The sequence below is a fragment of the Podarcis pityusensis genome (genome assembly GCF_964106645.2).
Source record: "Podarcis pityusensis genome assembly, chromosome: 2".
In the NCBI taxonomy this organism is placed as follows: domain Eukaryota; kingdom Metazoa; phylum Chordata; class Lepidosauria; order Squamata; family Lacertidae; genus Podarcis; species Podarcis pityusensis.
This window is the reverse complement of record NC_138029.1, coordinates 4,152,604-4,169,643: the sequence shown is the minus strand read 5'-3', so window position 1 is coordinate 4,169,643 and position 17,040 is coordinate 4,152,604.

The following is a 17,040-nucleotide window of genomic DNA, read 5'->3' as shown; positions in this document are numbered from 1 at the left end:
GGAAGAGGATAATGGGAGACAATTGCTTGAGCTTTTGGTTTTCTGTGGTCAGTCCATCATTGAGAAAGAGGTTCTGTTCTCATTCTCCCCTTGGATTCAGACACTCCCTGCAAAATCAGCACAGCAGACATCTTGCTCTACCTAATACCTTAATTCTGTTAAGCAGGCAGCAGCTAGGACTTGTAGTTTGCTCTCAATGACCATGGGGGATGGAGAGGGGTGGAGGACATTTTGGGGGGAAGATAATAAAAGGATGGGATGGGGACACATCATAAGGTTGCCAATGCCAACAGCTTACAGCCTTTGCATGTGGTTATGAATCGTGGAACCAGATGAGAGGACATGTTTGCTTGAAGAAACCTCTGGAGACGGCGCTTCCCTTGCAACTCACTCAGCTCTGCAGAGGCCCTTCTCTATCTACTGCCCACACAACCCTCCGCTCCCTTCATCCCAACCCACAGCTCCTCCCAGGTCTTCTGAAGACTTCCACCGACCCCAGTCTCTTCCCGCAAAGCCCTCTTCTTTCTCCTTCTGGCTCCTTCCCAGGAGCTGGCCACCCTCACGTGTGGAGTGCAGCCCTCTGGGCATGGCATGTGGCCACACAGCTCAGGAACTGCTGCCAATCACCTTCCCACCCACCCCAAACCCCTCCTCCTCCCTTCCCAAGTCCAAGCTGTTTATGAACACATGCTCTCAATTTAAGGCCTGATCCAATAAGCATGTTTGATCCTCTGTGGCTGAGGTTGCCAGATCAAAATTGGAAGAATTAGGGAGAGTTAGAAGGAGCTGATCTGCTTCTCCTGAGGATGAAAAAGAGAATTATTTCTTTACAGCACAGTTTAGGCAACCCAATACACTGCCAGCCTTGGAGAGTGCTGGTCCTGTGCAAAGCTGAGGTCAGCATCCAGGATCCATGGGCAGCTGCTGGGTTCTCCTGCCCTAAGAGGGCCCATCGGCTATGAGCCACCCCTAAAACATCGTCACAAGGTTCTGGAATGCCTGTCATATGTCTCATTCGTGGGCATAAAATGGCAGCCCCCATTTGAATTTCCCACAATTCCTCAGTGCAATCTCAGCAGTGCATTGTCAAGTGCTCCAAAGCATTGTGGGAAACTTGGAATGGCAGCATTCTAAGAGGGACCAGAGAGGCAGCCACCGGGTGCTGCCACGTTGGGGAGGGAGGACCCCCTCCATACTGGAGCTGCAGCTGTTTCCTCTTGAGCATCAAGCTGCACCCCTACAAAAATTGAAATCCCCCCCCCCCCCGGAAAACAGCCCTGGTTATAACAGGAAATACCTGCTCTTGCATCTCAGCAGGAGAGTCTCCTCTTGCAAGGTCAGGCTGAAGAAGGAAGTAGGAAATGAGGTCAGCAACCCTATCAGTCTAACATCTGAGTGAAGGTCAGCACAGGTTAAATCAGGAGGACCCTCTAGGAAGCTTGGAGGTTCCTCTCTTTGTCTACTCTTTCCCATGCGCGCACATCAGCCTTCAGTGAAAGCCGACCCTTCCGACACAGGGAGGCACTCAAATGTGGGGGAACACATGCCTTTGGATGTAGAAGATCCCAGATTCAAACTCTGGGATCTCCAATTAAAAGAAAGATGATGTGAAAAACCACTAGCTGAGATCTGGAGAATTATGGCAGACAATACTGGGTAAGAGAGGCAAATTGCCGGACCTGGCCTAAAGCAACTTCCTATGCCAATGCATGCATACTCAACGACCTTACGAAGGCTGCCATCCTAGATCCACCCCACTGGGCAGGGAGGAGGGGGCTGGATGGGATGGAGGTCTCCCTCTGACCAGCCAAACAGCTCTTCTGTCCTTTGCTCATGGAGTGACACCAGTATCACTTCTCTGGCATGGAGTTCCCTGTTCCACCTTCTGATGGGATTCCCACCAAGAGAAGGCCCAAAAATGTTGTGTTCTGGGGTCAAGGAGGGGTTGGGCCAGCCTGGGATCCACTCAAGTTTCCTCACTGCCATTACTTAATGGCATCAGGCCCAGTTGCTATGCCAGCTCACACATCAACCTGCTTTCAATACTGTTTGGGCCTGCAAATGTTTTGGGGCAGCCACACTGCTTGATTTCCCATCAGTGCATATCCCATAACTTTCTGCTGAAATCCCATAGATTTGTATACTACAAATGCTCTGTTTTATTTTTGTCCTGCTCCTGTTGTGCTATAGCCCCTCCGGACAGCGATGACGCAATAGTACTGGAGAAGCATCGCAAAATGAATCCCCTCCCTGCTGATGCGCTAATATTGTGTCAAGTGAAATAAAAAAATTAAGGTCTTATATATATAATAAATGTTCATAAATGTACCAAGCAAACACGTACATAAATATATAAACCACATGTCTGAAGCAGCACTGGAAAACAGCCCTGAAACCATTTTGACTCCCAAACTGACCAAATGTTTTCTCTGCAAGGTCGAAGAAAAATGGAAAAGCCTCCCCATTGTCTTTTCCTTCACAAATCCTGTCTTTAGGGTATGTCTGTGTATGAATAGGGTGAGCCTGTGATCTGGCTCAGGAACTAAGTTTATCATTACAAAAGACTGGCCAGGCTCCCCAGGGTATCCCACCAAGTGAGCATTAACAGGTAACCTGCCAGACAGGAGGTAAACAACGCACTCAGATTTCTGCTGTAGACCGCCCTTTCTGTGATGTAGATATGATGTATCTGGGGGGTGGTATTGAGCTACACCCCTTCTGTGATGTATGTATGATGTTTCTGGGGGGTGGTCTTGGACTCCAGGGTGGGCAATTTAAAATGTCTATATAAGGGCGGGCACACCTTGGTTCGGGGTCCTCCTTCTCCTGCGTGTGAGGGGAGCACCCTGTTGCAACAGTTCAATAAAGATCAGGCTTACTAGCTGCTTTGCTTCTCAATATTCTCTGGTTGGCCTTTGTTATTTTCTCTGACCGATGGAGAGCCTACAAAGGACTCTATAAGGGCTCTTGTGTTCCCCTTAAGGGAAAAAGGGCAGATTTTTGTTTATTACAAAAGAACATGCTGCCAAATACACCTGTAAGAAAACACCAGTCCGGAGGAGTCCCTGCTGCAGCACAGGTTAAGGGTGTCATTCCCGTGTATTCTGAACAAATTCAGGCCCTCCAATAGTTCACAGGCAAAGCCAGCAACCTGGCTGTGTTCTTGCAACATCCCTAATGCTAAACACACCGAGTACTAGTTCCTGCAACTTCTCCCAATTTCTTTGCGTGCAGCTGTAGGCATTACTCTGCCAGCTCTGTTAGTTTACTCAGCCGGAGCCCTGGTTTCACACTGGCTTCAGAAGCAGGGTGTGGATCTAGTAAAACTGACCAGAGTGTTAAAGAGAAAAACCCAGACACCCGAAATTTGCCCTCTGATCCAACGCGTGTTTGCTTAGAACAAAATCAAGTGCTTGCAGGATTGCGGCTGTAGGTACACAAATGTATCCCGCTTTCCATTTGTGAAAATGGTGGAGCGTCTTAATCATTAGGCTTGGAGCACTCTGCACAGCACGACTCAGATAAGCCATAATCTAATGGAGAGCGCGAGGCTGAGCTGTGACTGTGAGTGACGTGAGGCTGCAGTGGAAGTGCAGAGAGTGATAAAGCATGAAGCCAAGGAAAGGGGCCCTTGAAAAGGTCTCGTTCTGTGGTGTGTGTGTGTGTGCTTTTGCAGGGTGGTGGTGGTGTCAAACTGTTCCCACCACCTGGCTAATTATGGTGATATTCATCCTGGGGCCTGTGTTTACAGCGAGTTTCCTTTGAGTCGTCACTTGTCAGCAGTAGCTCTGAGCTGCAGGGAGTCTTTCTCCAGGCAGCAAATCACGCCACGTGCAGACCCTATATAGCCATGGCAGGCAGAGCGGAGCCCGGCTTGCCCGCAAAGTGGGATGTGAGTCCTCTGGTCTCCCTCTCCCTCAGCCGCACGGTGTCCGGGAGGCAGCAGGATGCTCCTGGGCAGGGGGGAAGCCAGAGCGTGCCTGTATGTGCGAGATCAGGGGGGTTAGGTCAGGTGGCTGATTTCTGATATTGGCCAGATGCAGAGAGTGGAGCCAAGCCTGCTCCCTGCTCAGCACTGCCAGGGAGGCGTGCGCAATCCTGTGCACAGTTCCCGGGGAATAAGTCCCTTGGGAAGCAATGGAACTTACTTCCAGGTATCCATGCACAGGATTGCACTGGAAGAAGGGAGTGGGCAATCCTAAGACTGAACTACTGGCCAGGTTCACCTGAGTGGTCACTTCCTTCTCTAGTCCAGCATCCTTGTCTCACAGTGGCTGACCTTGGGGCCCCTAGGGAAGTCCCAGACAGGAAATCTGGTTGATAGGGAGCATCTGCCCAGCCCAGTCCAGCTCTGGCCATGTTCACACCATCATTTAAAGCAGCGCCATGTCACTTTAAGCAGCCGTGGTTTCTCCCAAAGAATGCTGGGAGCTGCAGTTTGTTAAGGGTACTGAGTTGTCAGGGAATCCTTATTTCCCTCACAGAACTACAGCTCCCAGAATTCCCTGTGAAGATGAGTTGATGGCTGAGCCACTCTGAGAACTGTAGCTCCATGGGGGGGGGGGGCTCCTAACAATTCTCAGCACCTTTAACAAACTACAGCTCCCAGAATTCTTTGGGAGAAACCACAGCTGCTTAAAGTGGGCTCATAGTGCTGTAAATGTGTAGTGAGAATGTAGCCTCTGTCATCCTCCTCTGCTGGGGGAGATCCTTGGTGGGGAAGTCCAGTCCCCCCCCCATGAGGAGTATACCAGTGTGCCTGCCCAAGCAGCTACTGCCACTACCAGCATCCCTACTGGTGGTAGAGAGGCAGTGATGTAGGCTTGGCAGAGAGAGAGAATAGCTGGCCCAAGCCCACTGAGTGAGCTTTATGGCTGGGGCTGCGGGGGGGGGGCTGCGGGGGGGGGGACTGTCCAACACTAAGTGCTATATCACAGCAGCTCTCATGTAGCTGTCCTATATAATTTTATGGTGCCTAAATTCTGGCCCAGCAGTAGGGTTAAATCTAGTTTGCACTTTCACCAAGCTAACCTGGTGGACTGGGGGTGCTTCCAGATGGCCAGTGAATTGAGCCTTTATCCTGGTATGTTTGCTGGGTGATTAGAGGATGTTGATTCTCATTTGTTTGTGGGGAGGGTGGGCAATCTGGTGTAAAAGCAAGTATTATCTCGCACTTTCCAGGGCATTTCTCTATCACTTTACTTAGTGCAGAAAGCACATTCTTTTCAAGTTGGGGGTTCATTAAACAACCTGAATACGCTGGCATGTCAGTAAATCCCAGTCTTCAGACAATTCTTTCCACTTGTCTGCCATGGAATATCTGTGTGTGTTGCAGAGGATTCTGGGATGCCAGATTCAGGGGTGCATCCTCAGTTCACATGGGGCGATACCAGGCTCGCTGGGCTTCACGTTGCTTTCATCATAATCTTATCCTTACCCCAATTCTCTCTGCTTCTGACATGACTTGATTTAAAAGGGAGGGTGTGTGTACATCTCATATATTTTATTGATCTACATGTGAATGCAACAAGCAGGTGCCTGGAAGCAGGTATATCATTTTGGGACAGTCTCCAGAAAACTGGCATTAGAGATGACTCCCTGGGAAGCAGACATTTTATGGCAAGCCTGGCTTGGCAGCTGCGCAATAAGTGGAGCAGCCCTCCATGCTCTGTTAGTGAGTGTCCTGCTTCATCCAGTTCCCAACCAGATCACTTTGATCCCACCCTGTAAAACAGTTCGCAGATAACTGCTGTGCTGAGAAATAAAGAAATACTTTGATTGGGGAGGGATCAGCCTTGGGGTGTTTCCAGACTAGGGGCTCCTAAAAGCAAAAAAGCTATCTTGCACAGATGGTTATGGTTCCCATAACCAAGGGGGAAGTATCTGCAGAAACAAAAGCAGAATCATGCACTAGTGCTGTAAAATAGAAGCTACATTTTCACAGGTAGAGAGGTAGAGTGCTGTGTATGTGCCAGTACAGCTCACTATATTCCACTTGCACTAGACTAAAGCAGGGGTCAGCAAACTTTTTCAGCAAGTCCACTGTCCCTCAGACCTTTTGTGGGGCCGGGCTATATTTTTTGGGGGGAAATGAACGAATTCCTATGCCCCACAAATAACCCGGAGACGCATTTTAAACAAAAAGACACATTCTACTCATGTAAAAACATGCTGATTCCCGGAGTGTCCACGGGCTGGATTGAGAAGGCGATTGGGCCGCATTCGGCCCCCGGGCCTCAGTTTGCCTACCCATGCCCTAGAGGCTGTAACCCAGCCGTGTGGGCAGGGGAGGAACAATGTGCTTAAAGCACACTACTCTAGCACTGGGTTTTTATTTTATTTTATTAAAAAACAGTTTTAACATTTGCACTAAACCCCTTTTTGTTTTGTTATCATTGCTCAATTGTGAAAATCAGGAATGGGGAATCATTTCCTGCTGCCCAAGGCCTGCATTCCCTTGTGGGCATCTGGGGGATGGCCACCAACTGTGAGCAAGGACAGCAGAGAAAATGAGGGTGTGACTCTTAACCTTCTAGTCTACTGTAGTAGACTAGACTAGAACTTAAGCCACACAAACAGAGATTTCTACAGACCCCCCCCCCCCGCCTCCAGGCAAGTAAGAGGCATCTTTGCAAGTCAGGCAGGCAAAGGCACTCAAAGAGGACATGGATTAGAGAGAGTCGCAAGGGCCAGGTGGAAAAGCCTAAAGGGCCACATTCGCTACCTTAGCCTGAGAATCCCCACCCCTACTGTAAAAATAATTGTTTCAAATGAAAGGGTGCTTTTAAAAAGTTGGATTTTGGGTGCTCCTTAAAGGAAAAGTAGTGGCAGAGGGGAAATGCTGGCAAAAACCAAGATGATGACCATGTCACCCAGGTGACCCATAAAGAAAGGCTGTCAGTTCTGGAGTAAACGCCCCCCATGGAACCACCCCCAGCTGACCTGTGAATCTGAAAGTCTATTCCTGTGGGAGGATGAATCCTGGCTTGTCCCAGGCTGCCACCGGTGATGCATAGCTTAAAGACTGAGGTTCAGTAGGTAATCAAGGTCATATGAGTCAGTGTGTCTGATGCTTTGGTGGGGGGCAGCACAGCTGATTTCCCTGAGTCAGCCTTGCTTGGGGTTTCTGTGAGCTGTGTGACACAGCATCACATCTCACTGCTTAGAAAAGAAGAAGTGAGAATCAGCTCTGATCACTGGGGTGCTCATGGCATGCGGGAGAAGCACGGGCTAACTCATGTCTGGGGAACATGTAGGTGCCTGCCCCCATCTCCAAAGTCCCGGCACACTTTCCACAGTATGCCACTCAAGGCTCTGGCGCATCCTGGGGCATTTCTGTTGGCCTGCTGAGCCCTTTGGCACGACACATCATTTGTTGTTCAGAATCCCAGGAGTGGGTGGTGGCGGCTCCCCCAACCCTTCCAGCCCTGGGGATCCAGGCTGCCGTTTACCATACAAGTAAAGGAATGTGAAGCTCCCCCATCGCTCCTTAGTCAGAGAGACAGACAGAAAACTGGAGCCTCCAACGGCCCTGTTTCCAAGAAGGGAATTTATTACTCAAAGTCTTGTGGCTGCAGCGCTGCCTGTTCCTCTGAAAGGGCAAATAGAGTGTGTGTGGAAATGCCATTTCCCTGTGCTGTTCTTGCTCAGGCAGAGGAGATCTAGGGTTTCCCTTGCTAAACAAGGCAAGGATGAGGAAGGCTGTGCAGATGCTGGCATTCCTCACGAGGGATTTGTTGTTCTGGCCCCTTATCACTGTGCAAAGAGTTCGGGACTGATCCTAGCGTGAGGTCATCTTCACTCCTTCCTGGCACCCAAGGAGTCACAGAGCACACTTGGGTGGTCACACCCACCCATGCCATACACTGAAGACAGTATCATGCCGCTGTAAGCAGTCACTCCAAAGAATCCTGGGAAGTGTGGCTTGATAAGGGTGCTGAGAGGTGTTAGGAGATCCCTATTTTCCTCCTAGAGCTGCAATTCACAGAGTGGTTTCGTGTATCTGAAGAAGTGTGCTTGCACACGAAAGCTCATACCAAGAACTAACTTAGTTGGTCTTAAAGGTGCTACTGGAAGGATTTTTTTTATTTTGACTATGGCAGACCAACACGGCTACCTATCTGTAACTGGTTTAACTCTGTCACTCTTTCTTCCCAGGGAACTCTGGGAATTGTAGCTCTGTCGGGAACAGGGACCTCCTAACAACTCTGTATCCTTAAAAAACTACGCTTCCCAGGATTCTTTGGGGGAAGCCATGGCTAAGGGCTCAAATGTGCAGATGGAGCCATAGTTTAGCCACATCACGACACTGACACTAGCAAATGCAATTCCTGATCCTGCAAACCATTTCCTTCCTGTGAAGGGTAATTATTCAGAGAATACTCAAGTTCTAGTGAACAATAAATATTCAGAGACCACTCTTTGAGCATGCTCAAACTTTTTGTTATGGGATTTCCCCATCCCCAAGAGGGGAGAAGTTCCCAGGAGAGGGTTCTTGGTTTTGGTTTCATTTGGACAAAAGATAACTGGAAATTTATGGAACTGAAGATAAAGTCAAGAGAAGGTCAGCCTTTGGGGTTGCCCCATCTCTAATTAAGACAAAGGTGGGAGATCACAAGCCCCCTGGGAATGCACTAGGTCCCCACCACCGAACTTCCCAGCATTAAGTCACAGGATTATTCCACTTCATCCACGGGAGGAGGGGACTAATATGTTATTGGGGTAAGATTGTCATGGAAGGCTTATAGCAGTGCACTTCATCCTTGGGTTCCCAGATGTTGTTGGTCTACAATACTCAGCAACCCTGAGTTGTAGTCCAAGAACATCTGGGAGCTCAAGGTTGAAGAACACTGCCTGAGAGGCAGGACACACTGCTTAGGAAGCTGTGCAAGAACTTGACTGTGCTTGAAAGGGCAGAATGAGCAATAGGAAACTCCTGGCTCCACCCAGCACCCTTACGTGAGACCTCAGTGTGGCCATTCTACAGTGGAGGCTGGTCCATTAGGTGAAAGGGGGCCGTGCCCCCCCCAGTCACAATCTTGATTCTGCCAAGCCACCTCCCTTCTTGCTTACAGCCAATCCAGGGGGTGGCATGCCAGCAACACTCCCAATTTGAGTGGGAGATCCAGGAATTACAGAAGCCACCCCAACTTCTGATTGGATACCAGAATGTCCCATTTTTGGGTCTTGCACAAGTTAGCTGTTACAGAACTCAGCAAGGAGGAGGGAGAGGCCAAAGGAGAATTTGTTGCCTCCAGTTGTAATTGGCTTTGGCTCCACCTACTCTTGAGTAGTTCCACCTTTTCTCTGTCACCCAATAGCATTTCTCCATCTTCTCCACACAGAGGACCTACTACTTGCTTGTTCTTCCTCTTACTTCAGACATAGCCAAAGAAACATTTATTATTTCTAACCTCCCTTGCAAGCCTGGGCTCATTCTGAGCTTTAGCCAGCCTGACTTCCCCCCTGCAACTGTTAGCTATTCGTGTCTGCTCCTCCTTTGTGATTCCCCCTTTCTTCCATTTCTTATACATGTCCTTCTTAACTCTCAGTTCGTCTGTAAGCTCCTTATGCTGCCACACCAGTTTCCTTAGATGCCTCCCACTTTTCTTTCTTGTTGGAAAGATGTGGAATTTGCACCGGCTGGAAAGGAAGCAATGTCACCACCCCAAAACTTCTGTACGCACAAACAGTACTGAAAGCAGGACCAGATATGAGCTTCCTGCTAGCATCAGCACAGATCCTCAGGAATGAGCAATAAGGAGGATATTGGTGGGTGGAAACTCCTGGGCACTATACTGTGTGTAAGGATTGCCAAGGCTTTGCAGAGATCAGGGCTGGTGTGTTTAACCATCACCGGCACACAGTTAGCATTGCTCTGGAACAAGCACAAAGGCCTCACCAAGAATTTACTTGGGGAATTGTTGGTAATGAATTATAGACACTGGAAGAGGGCCATGTTTAAACTGGATGTACACTCTAGCCAATTTAAGCTTAATGTTTGAATTACAGATGCAAGGACTGCGGAACACCGATTTAAGCATCACTTGTGAAAACAAACCTTAGGCTTTATTGCAATTTGTAACTTCTTTACAAGGCCCTGGGCTCAAGCCTGCCTGGAAATCAAACCTGGTATGGAAAGAGTTTCCCCCAGATCCCAAGAAGTATGTGGAAGTTTGTTGTGACTATGAGAGGGAAAACACTCGGCATATGCTCAGTAGAACTCCTTAGAATTATCCTTTCACACTTTTGAGGACTATGCCATCAGATCAGACTTTTTTCTAGTGGAAAGATCTACATCGTACATTCAAGGCACCTTAAAGCACACAGCTTCCCCAAAGAAGACTGGGAATTGTAGTTCCCCCTGGCAGAGTAGCAGTTTCCAGCTTCCTTAACAAATTATGGCTCCCAGGGTTCTTTGCAGGAAGCAATATGCTTTAAATGTGCTCTGAATGTGCATAAAATGCCCAGAGCAGGAAGGGCTTACCAGGCCTTGAAATCAAGCTCCTTCTGGAAGTCCCAGGAACTTCTTTCAGTTTTACAAAACATGCAACAACAACAACAACAACAACAACAACAACAACAACAACAAGCAGCCCCTTTGAAAACATACGGAATGCCATTCAGAACTAGCCCCACACATTTGGAGTTAGAGTAAGGAAAGGGCAAAGTTCTCATCTCACGGTATCTAATGATGGACTGAGAACACTGCTACAAGATCTCCACTTTTTTCGGGGAGCTTTGAGGGGCAGTGCCGCAAGGGTTTGGCTTCTTTTGAGACGTGCAGAGTTTGTGTAAGTTGGGGTTCATTTACAAATATGCAAGCGGAGTATCCGTGGAGATAAGCAGCATGTGCATTCCTGCAGATCTGCACCCTCGCATCAGATTCTCAGTGAGATGTGCTTCATCCCAAGATGCTCAGCATTGGGACTGGCAGGGCAAGAGGCAGGAAAGCCAACAGTAGGTGGAGCCCGAGCAAATGACTGGCAAGCCGCCCCAGTTTGGTTATAAGCAAGAAGGCAGGCAGAGGTGGGGGCTGGCAGAGGGCAGAGGGCAGAGGGCAGAGGAGGATGGCAGGGCGATGGCCAGTTCACCTCAGTGAACCAGCTTGCCTGCTTCCTCTTTTCTTCTGCCTCTGCCCTGAAAGCTCCACCCCACCCCTCATACACACACAGCCTGCCTCCTTTATTTGATGTGGCCCTTTCCAAGCACTGAAAAGAAATGCAAATAATAACTGAAAGGTGTATTCTGCAACATGTTCTTGATGCAATAAAAGTGCTTTTGGGGTGGAATGATTCTGCTTTCATTTGTTCTGTGATGTTGCCCAAGTGCTACCACATTATTGCTGTCTGGAGGGGGCTGTAGTGTAACAAAAATGGATCATGAGTTAACCCAAACATTTGTAATATAAAACATTGTGCTGGAGTCCAGCAACATCTGAAGAGTCACAGGTTTCCTACCCCTGCTTTAGGCAGAGGAAAGGAGATTGAGGACCGGGGAAAGTGTCTTGCCTCAGGTCACGGAAAGGCTTCCTAGCTGAATGAGTTTTAACTCTTGACTTTCGAGTTCACAATCCAGCTGCCCTCTACACTCTCCCTGCTACCCTGAGCCACTATTCCTCCGTCGATATTTTATAGTGGAAAATAACACTTGTTTTGCATTAAGCGAACAAGCGATTCACAGTGTAATGGTGAGAGAGCCAAATGAGTGAACCTAGACTTCTGCGGAGTCTCATAGTCTGTCCTGCCAAAGGCTTTGTGGGGTGGTTTTTATTTTCTGATGAAATAGTAACTTTGAAATGCACATGCTCCTGCAACTCTAAATGCACCATCCTGCATTTCAATATAATCAATTTGTAAGTTTTTACAGTCACATGACACATCTCCGTCCCAAAATATTAAACACTTCCAAATTTCAGCTTTAGCCAGATTGTACAAACCCCCGCCCTGCTCCTTCCAGTCAAAGAGCACTTGCCTGCCAAAGTAAGCTCAGTTTGCCAAGTAAACCCCAGTATTAGGTACAAACTACACACAGTGAAAGAGTAAGTGCTTTGTCTGTTAGGGTGAAGAGAGATGTACCATGGGGGGGGGTCAGTTTGGCAGCAACCTCACTGCTAATGGTAACCCCCCCCCCAAAAAAAAAAAATCTGGGTTGAGCTCTGAATGTGGTGGGGTGGGAGAAGGAGAACATTCGGCAGCTTTTAAAAGTGTTTCATTTTTAATATGGAAAAACTAGTTGTGCACCAATTTACTGAATCCAAATGGAACCTGCAACAAAATGTTGCAGTGTGAAGTTTCCAGTCTTCTTCCCCAGTCAGTCAGCATCCCTTGTCATCTGAGCATTCTCCTCACTGGGCAGCTGTGGAGGTTTCCCCCCTCAGAGGTTTTTTTTAAGGGGTGCTCACACATTTGCTTGTACTTGTGTATAAGTTGTCTTTACCTGGGTTCAGCTGCTCCTGAGATGAGCCTACATATGTTGATTTTGGGGGGTGGGGTGGGGGTGGGGGTGGGAATCATCATGTGTAGCTGTTTCCTGAAGAAAGAGGTACTGTATTTTGCTTCCAGGTTGACTGTCTCTGCATGCTCTCCGTGAGACTTTGGTCAGGAGCAGGCTTTCCTTTCTAGTGACGTTTTTGTGCTTCTGCAAACCTCAGGGTTCCCCAAGACAGCTGCTCCCTCCCTCTTGCACATGTGTGATCCTGTTTGTTTCTTTTTGTTTTTTTACCGAAGCAGTAGTACTCCCTGAATGGCAGAAATAAAGGAACTGATTGATTGATTTCAGGTGTTGTATTTATAGAGTCTGCTTTCCAAAAAGCACAAGTTACAGGGAGGTGGGAGGGAACCTTTTTGAATGTGATGGCATCTGGCTGACATCTCCCACCCAAATCTCTCAAGTGCCAAAGGGAGGTTGGCAGCCCACATGAAGTCTGAGAGAAGCGGCATGACTGAACAAGCATTTGGCTTACTGTAGGGCTGGGGAACAGCCCTAGTTTGCTCCTCTTCCATTAATATCAACCTGGTCTGCAGAAACTAGAATCAATGGGGTTTCCGGTTCCTATCTGCCTTAATGGAGGCAGCCCCCACGACACCACAGGGATCAAAGGCAAAGAAAAACAAGAATAATAGAGGGTAAATAATTCTTGGAAATTCCTACCACAGAAGGGCTGAACTGGCTTCACACGCAGTCCATCTCGGTACCTGGCTGTCACTTCAGCATGGAATGTGGGGGGCAGGGAAGTGCTGAGTGTAAAAGCACTTTGCCTAGCAAAACCCCTCCTACGCCACTATTAAGAAGCAGAGGTTCTCCTGTTAATTGGATTTTTAATTGGCTTTAACGTCAGGCATGCTCTGAGAGAAGATGTTGTGATCAGAACTGCGGAATTGCCCAGCTGCATTGATCTGAGGTTTGGAACTGAGAAAAGATTTTATTTGGTGTGGGCGGTGGATGGCAGAGAGGGGAGCCTCCGGTTTCCTGTTTACTTTGAGTTTCTTTATTAATGATTTGGCAACCCTCTCCAGATGCAAAATTTCAAAGATACAAAATGAGGTTGGCTTGCAGTATGGAATATAACTTGAGAATAAAAGAACAGTTAGCTGTGTGTGGTTTAAAGAGATGGGGGGAGATCCCTAATGCTGGAATGGATTATCTTGGAAAATTAGAGCAGTTACAATCTCTACCCCCCCTTAAAAACAACAGAGAAGAGATACAAATTAGGTGGACTTTGGCCAAAATGCAGTTGTAAAGATGAAAGGAATTTGGAGCCATGGACCAGAGAGGCATGGAGACTTCGATGCTGATTAATGAAAATGAAATACTCCAAGATCACAACTCCTAACCCACAATAATACTACAACCAGACTTAACACGGACACTGGCACCAGAGCCTGCAATAAACCCAGATGCCAACTTTGCTGCCACATACACCCGGACAACACCATTACTGGCCCCAACAACATCACACATACCATCTCGGGACTATTCAATTGCTCATCATCTAACATTGTGTATGGCATCAAATGCCAACAGTGTCCTTCAGCTCTCTATATTGGACAAACAGGCCAAACCTTACGCCAAAGAATAAATGGACATAAATCTGACATCAAGAATCACAAAACAGAGAAACCAGTAGGAGAACACTTTAATCTCCCAGGACATTCTATACAAGATCTCAAAGTAGCTGTTTTACTACAAAGGAATTTCAGAAATAGACTGGAAAGAGAAGCTGCTGAATTGCAACTCATTACCAAACTTAAAACCATGGAGAAACCTGGTTTGAACAAAGACATTGGATTCTTATCCCATTATACATGACTAAGCCATTTCTCACCTTCTCACCCCTTGCCTTTTCCTGTAAGACCCATTACAGTCGTTAAGAGTCGTCAGCAGGCTCATCCCAGCTATCTGCCAATCTCCCATTCCCACCACCCTTCTGAGTAATACCCCTCCCCACCTTCTCACTATATAGAAGGATCTGGCAACTTCTGTTTCAGTGTATCTGAAGAAGTGTGCTTGCACACGAAAGCTCATACCAAGAACTAACTTAGTTGGTCTTAAAGGTGCTACTGGAAGGATTTTTTTTTATTTTGTCCAAGATCTCCTGTGGCAGAAGCTGGATCCCTCTTTCTTGGGCTGTGGAAATTTCTAGATGTTGATTGACTAGTGAGAAAGAGTGGGATGTTGGAGTATGATGTTGTCTGGAAACACCGAGCAAGATGAGAGCACGATGGGAGGGAGCTGGTGAGATATTTTGAGAGTTCTCCAGGATTATAGCCCCACCCCAGTTGCACTGAGAGACAACAGCAATTGGAGGAATTTCAAGAACTGGACAGCAGACAAAGGCCAAGGACTTTATATCTGGGCATATTCAGACTGGCACACGCAGAGAAAAGGAAAATAATTAGAGCACCTCATTTGAAATCCTATGGAGAGTTAGATAAGATACAAATAGTAATCGCTAAAAATGCAGCTATTATCTTAATGATTAAAATACCAACTAAAATGTAATTAGATGTTAATAAACTACAGCAATATAAGAACTGGACAAAAAACATTGATCAAGGAGCGTGGGAAACCACTTTGATTAAATTGTATGAATTTGGAATTAATTGGAATTATTTTGATATTAATTGGAATCTGTATAACTGGCGAAACTGTGGTAATATTGGAAAATTAATTAAAAATATTTTTTAAAAGAAAAGAAACTAGAATCAATGGGTGAAGTTTGTTGCAGCAACATAGCGATGAGCATTACCACCTAATGCAGGGATGGCCAACGTTGCTGCACTTCACCTCTTAAAATTCCTAGCCATGGGGCTGATGGGGGCTGGAGCCCACCAGCATCTACTCCATTTTTATTAGGCTTTTAGTGTGCCAGTTCTTGACTTGATTTTATTTATGATTTTTATTGCTGTTCTGGGCTATCTCAAGTGCCCCCAGGAGACAGAATGGTGTGATATGTACACTTTTAAAAATAGGATTTTATGATGCCTGTTTCTGAAGGTTAGGAATCTTGAATTAAATTGTTATATGCATGTGTGTGTGCGCGCGCGCGCGCACACACACACACACACACACACACACACACAGAGACATTAAAATGGGTTAGTAGTTAACTGCCATATATGGAGTGCCCCCATGCTTGTGCTGACTGCCCTATATTTAGGGCATGATGACATAGTAAGGGTAAGTGGAATCATTTTCCTGGAATTAGTTCAAGAGTCTTCTTGCTCCACACTTGCTCTTCCCATTTACTCTTCCCATTTACTGCTTTGTTCAACAGGTAGGGTTGGCATCCATTCTAGAAAACAGAATCAAAGCAGAGTTGCTGCTTTGTGCCTGGAAACCAGCAATAGTTTTTAAGAGTGTTGAAAGTGGTTTGAGAGAGACTCCACTTCCTATGATATACAAAGAACCAGCAATTATTATTCTTTTGCCCCCTTGTTGCCTCTGGATTAGCAGGATTGATAAGTTTTTTTGAAGCAACACAGAAACCTGCAGAACCTGTTTACGATCCAGAGGCAATTGTGGGATGAATATACACACCACAATCAGTTATCCTGTTCCTGTACAATGCCCAGCACTAGAAGGGTGGGAGATTGGTGGGAGACCTGGCATGCAGAAGAGTGCCAGCTTTAAACCCTGGACCCTCCATGTCATCTCATCTAGCCAATTTAGAGCTGAGCAGAAATGCCCTCTCCCAATTTGCCACCCTCTGGGGGATGGATTTAGGCTGATTTGGGGGGGGGGTATAGTATGTGTGTTGGGGAGGGGAATGCATTGTCTCCAGGTGCCAGTCCCCAACAGCTTCCAAGAATGATGCCGAGTTGGAGTAAGTTGAACCTGCCCCAAATTTTGTCACTATGGACAGAGCCGTTTTGGTAGTGGCACCCAGCTCTGGTATTCTCTCACCAGACAGGCCCAACTGGCACTCAGATTGGGAGTTTTTCGGTGCCAGGGGGAAGACATTCTAGGCTTCTGAAATTTTGTGTTTTTAATTTTAAAATGTGTATAACCTCCACCTTCTTATATTTGTTTTGGTTTCCCCCTTGTTGGATTGGTGTTATTTTTACTGGTGTTCTACTGCTTAATATTGTTTTTATATTGGCGTTGTGCTAATTTTGGGCTGGTGCTGCTTTTGCTTTGATTGTTTTCGCTGTTAATTGATCGTATTTGTATTTTATTGTTTTCACTTGGTGAGCTGTCCAGGGGATAGGCTTAATTGTGTGTATATAAATGCTGAAATAAATCAATACAGCTAAATAAAATAGATAGCATAAACCGCTCTGTCTTTCAAAATGCCTCCAGACGGACACCTATTGCTTGTCTCCAGTCTATAGCTTCAGAACAAAAGGAGCGTTCATAGCTCAGAGGTACGTCATCTGCTTGGCATGAGGAAGGTCCCAGTTTCAATCTCCTGCACCTTCAGGCAGGGTTGGGCAAGAGCTTCTGCCCATGAGTGTAGACAATCCTGGGCAAGATGGACCAATGGTCTGACCTGAAAAGCAGCTTCCTCAGTTCATGCCTCCACATCTAGTCCCAGTA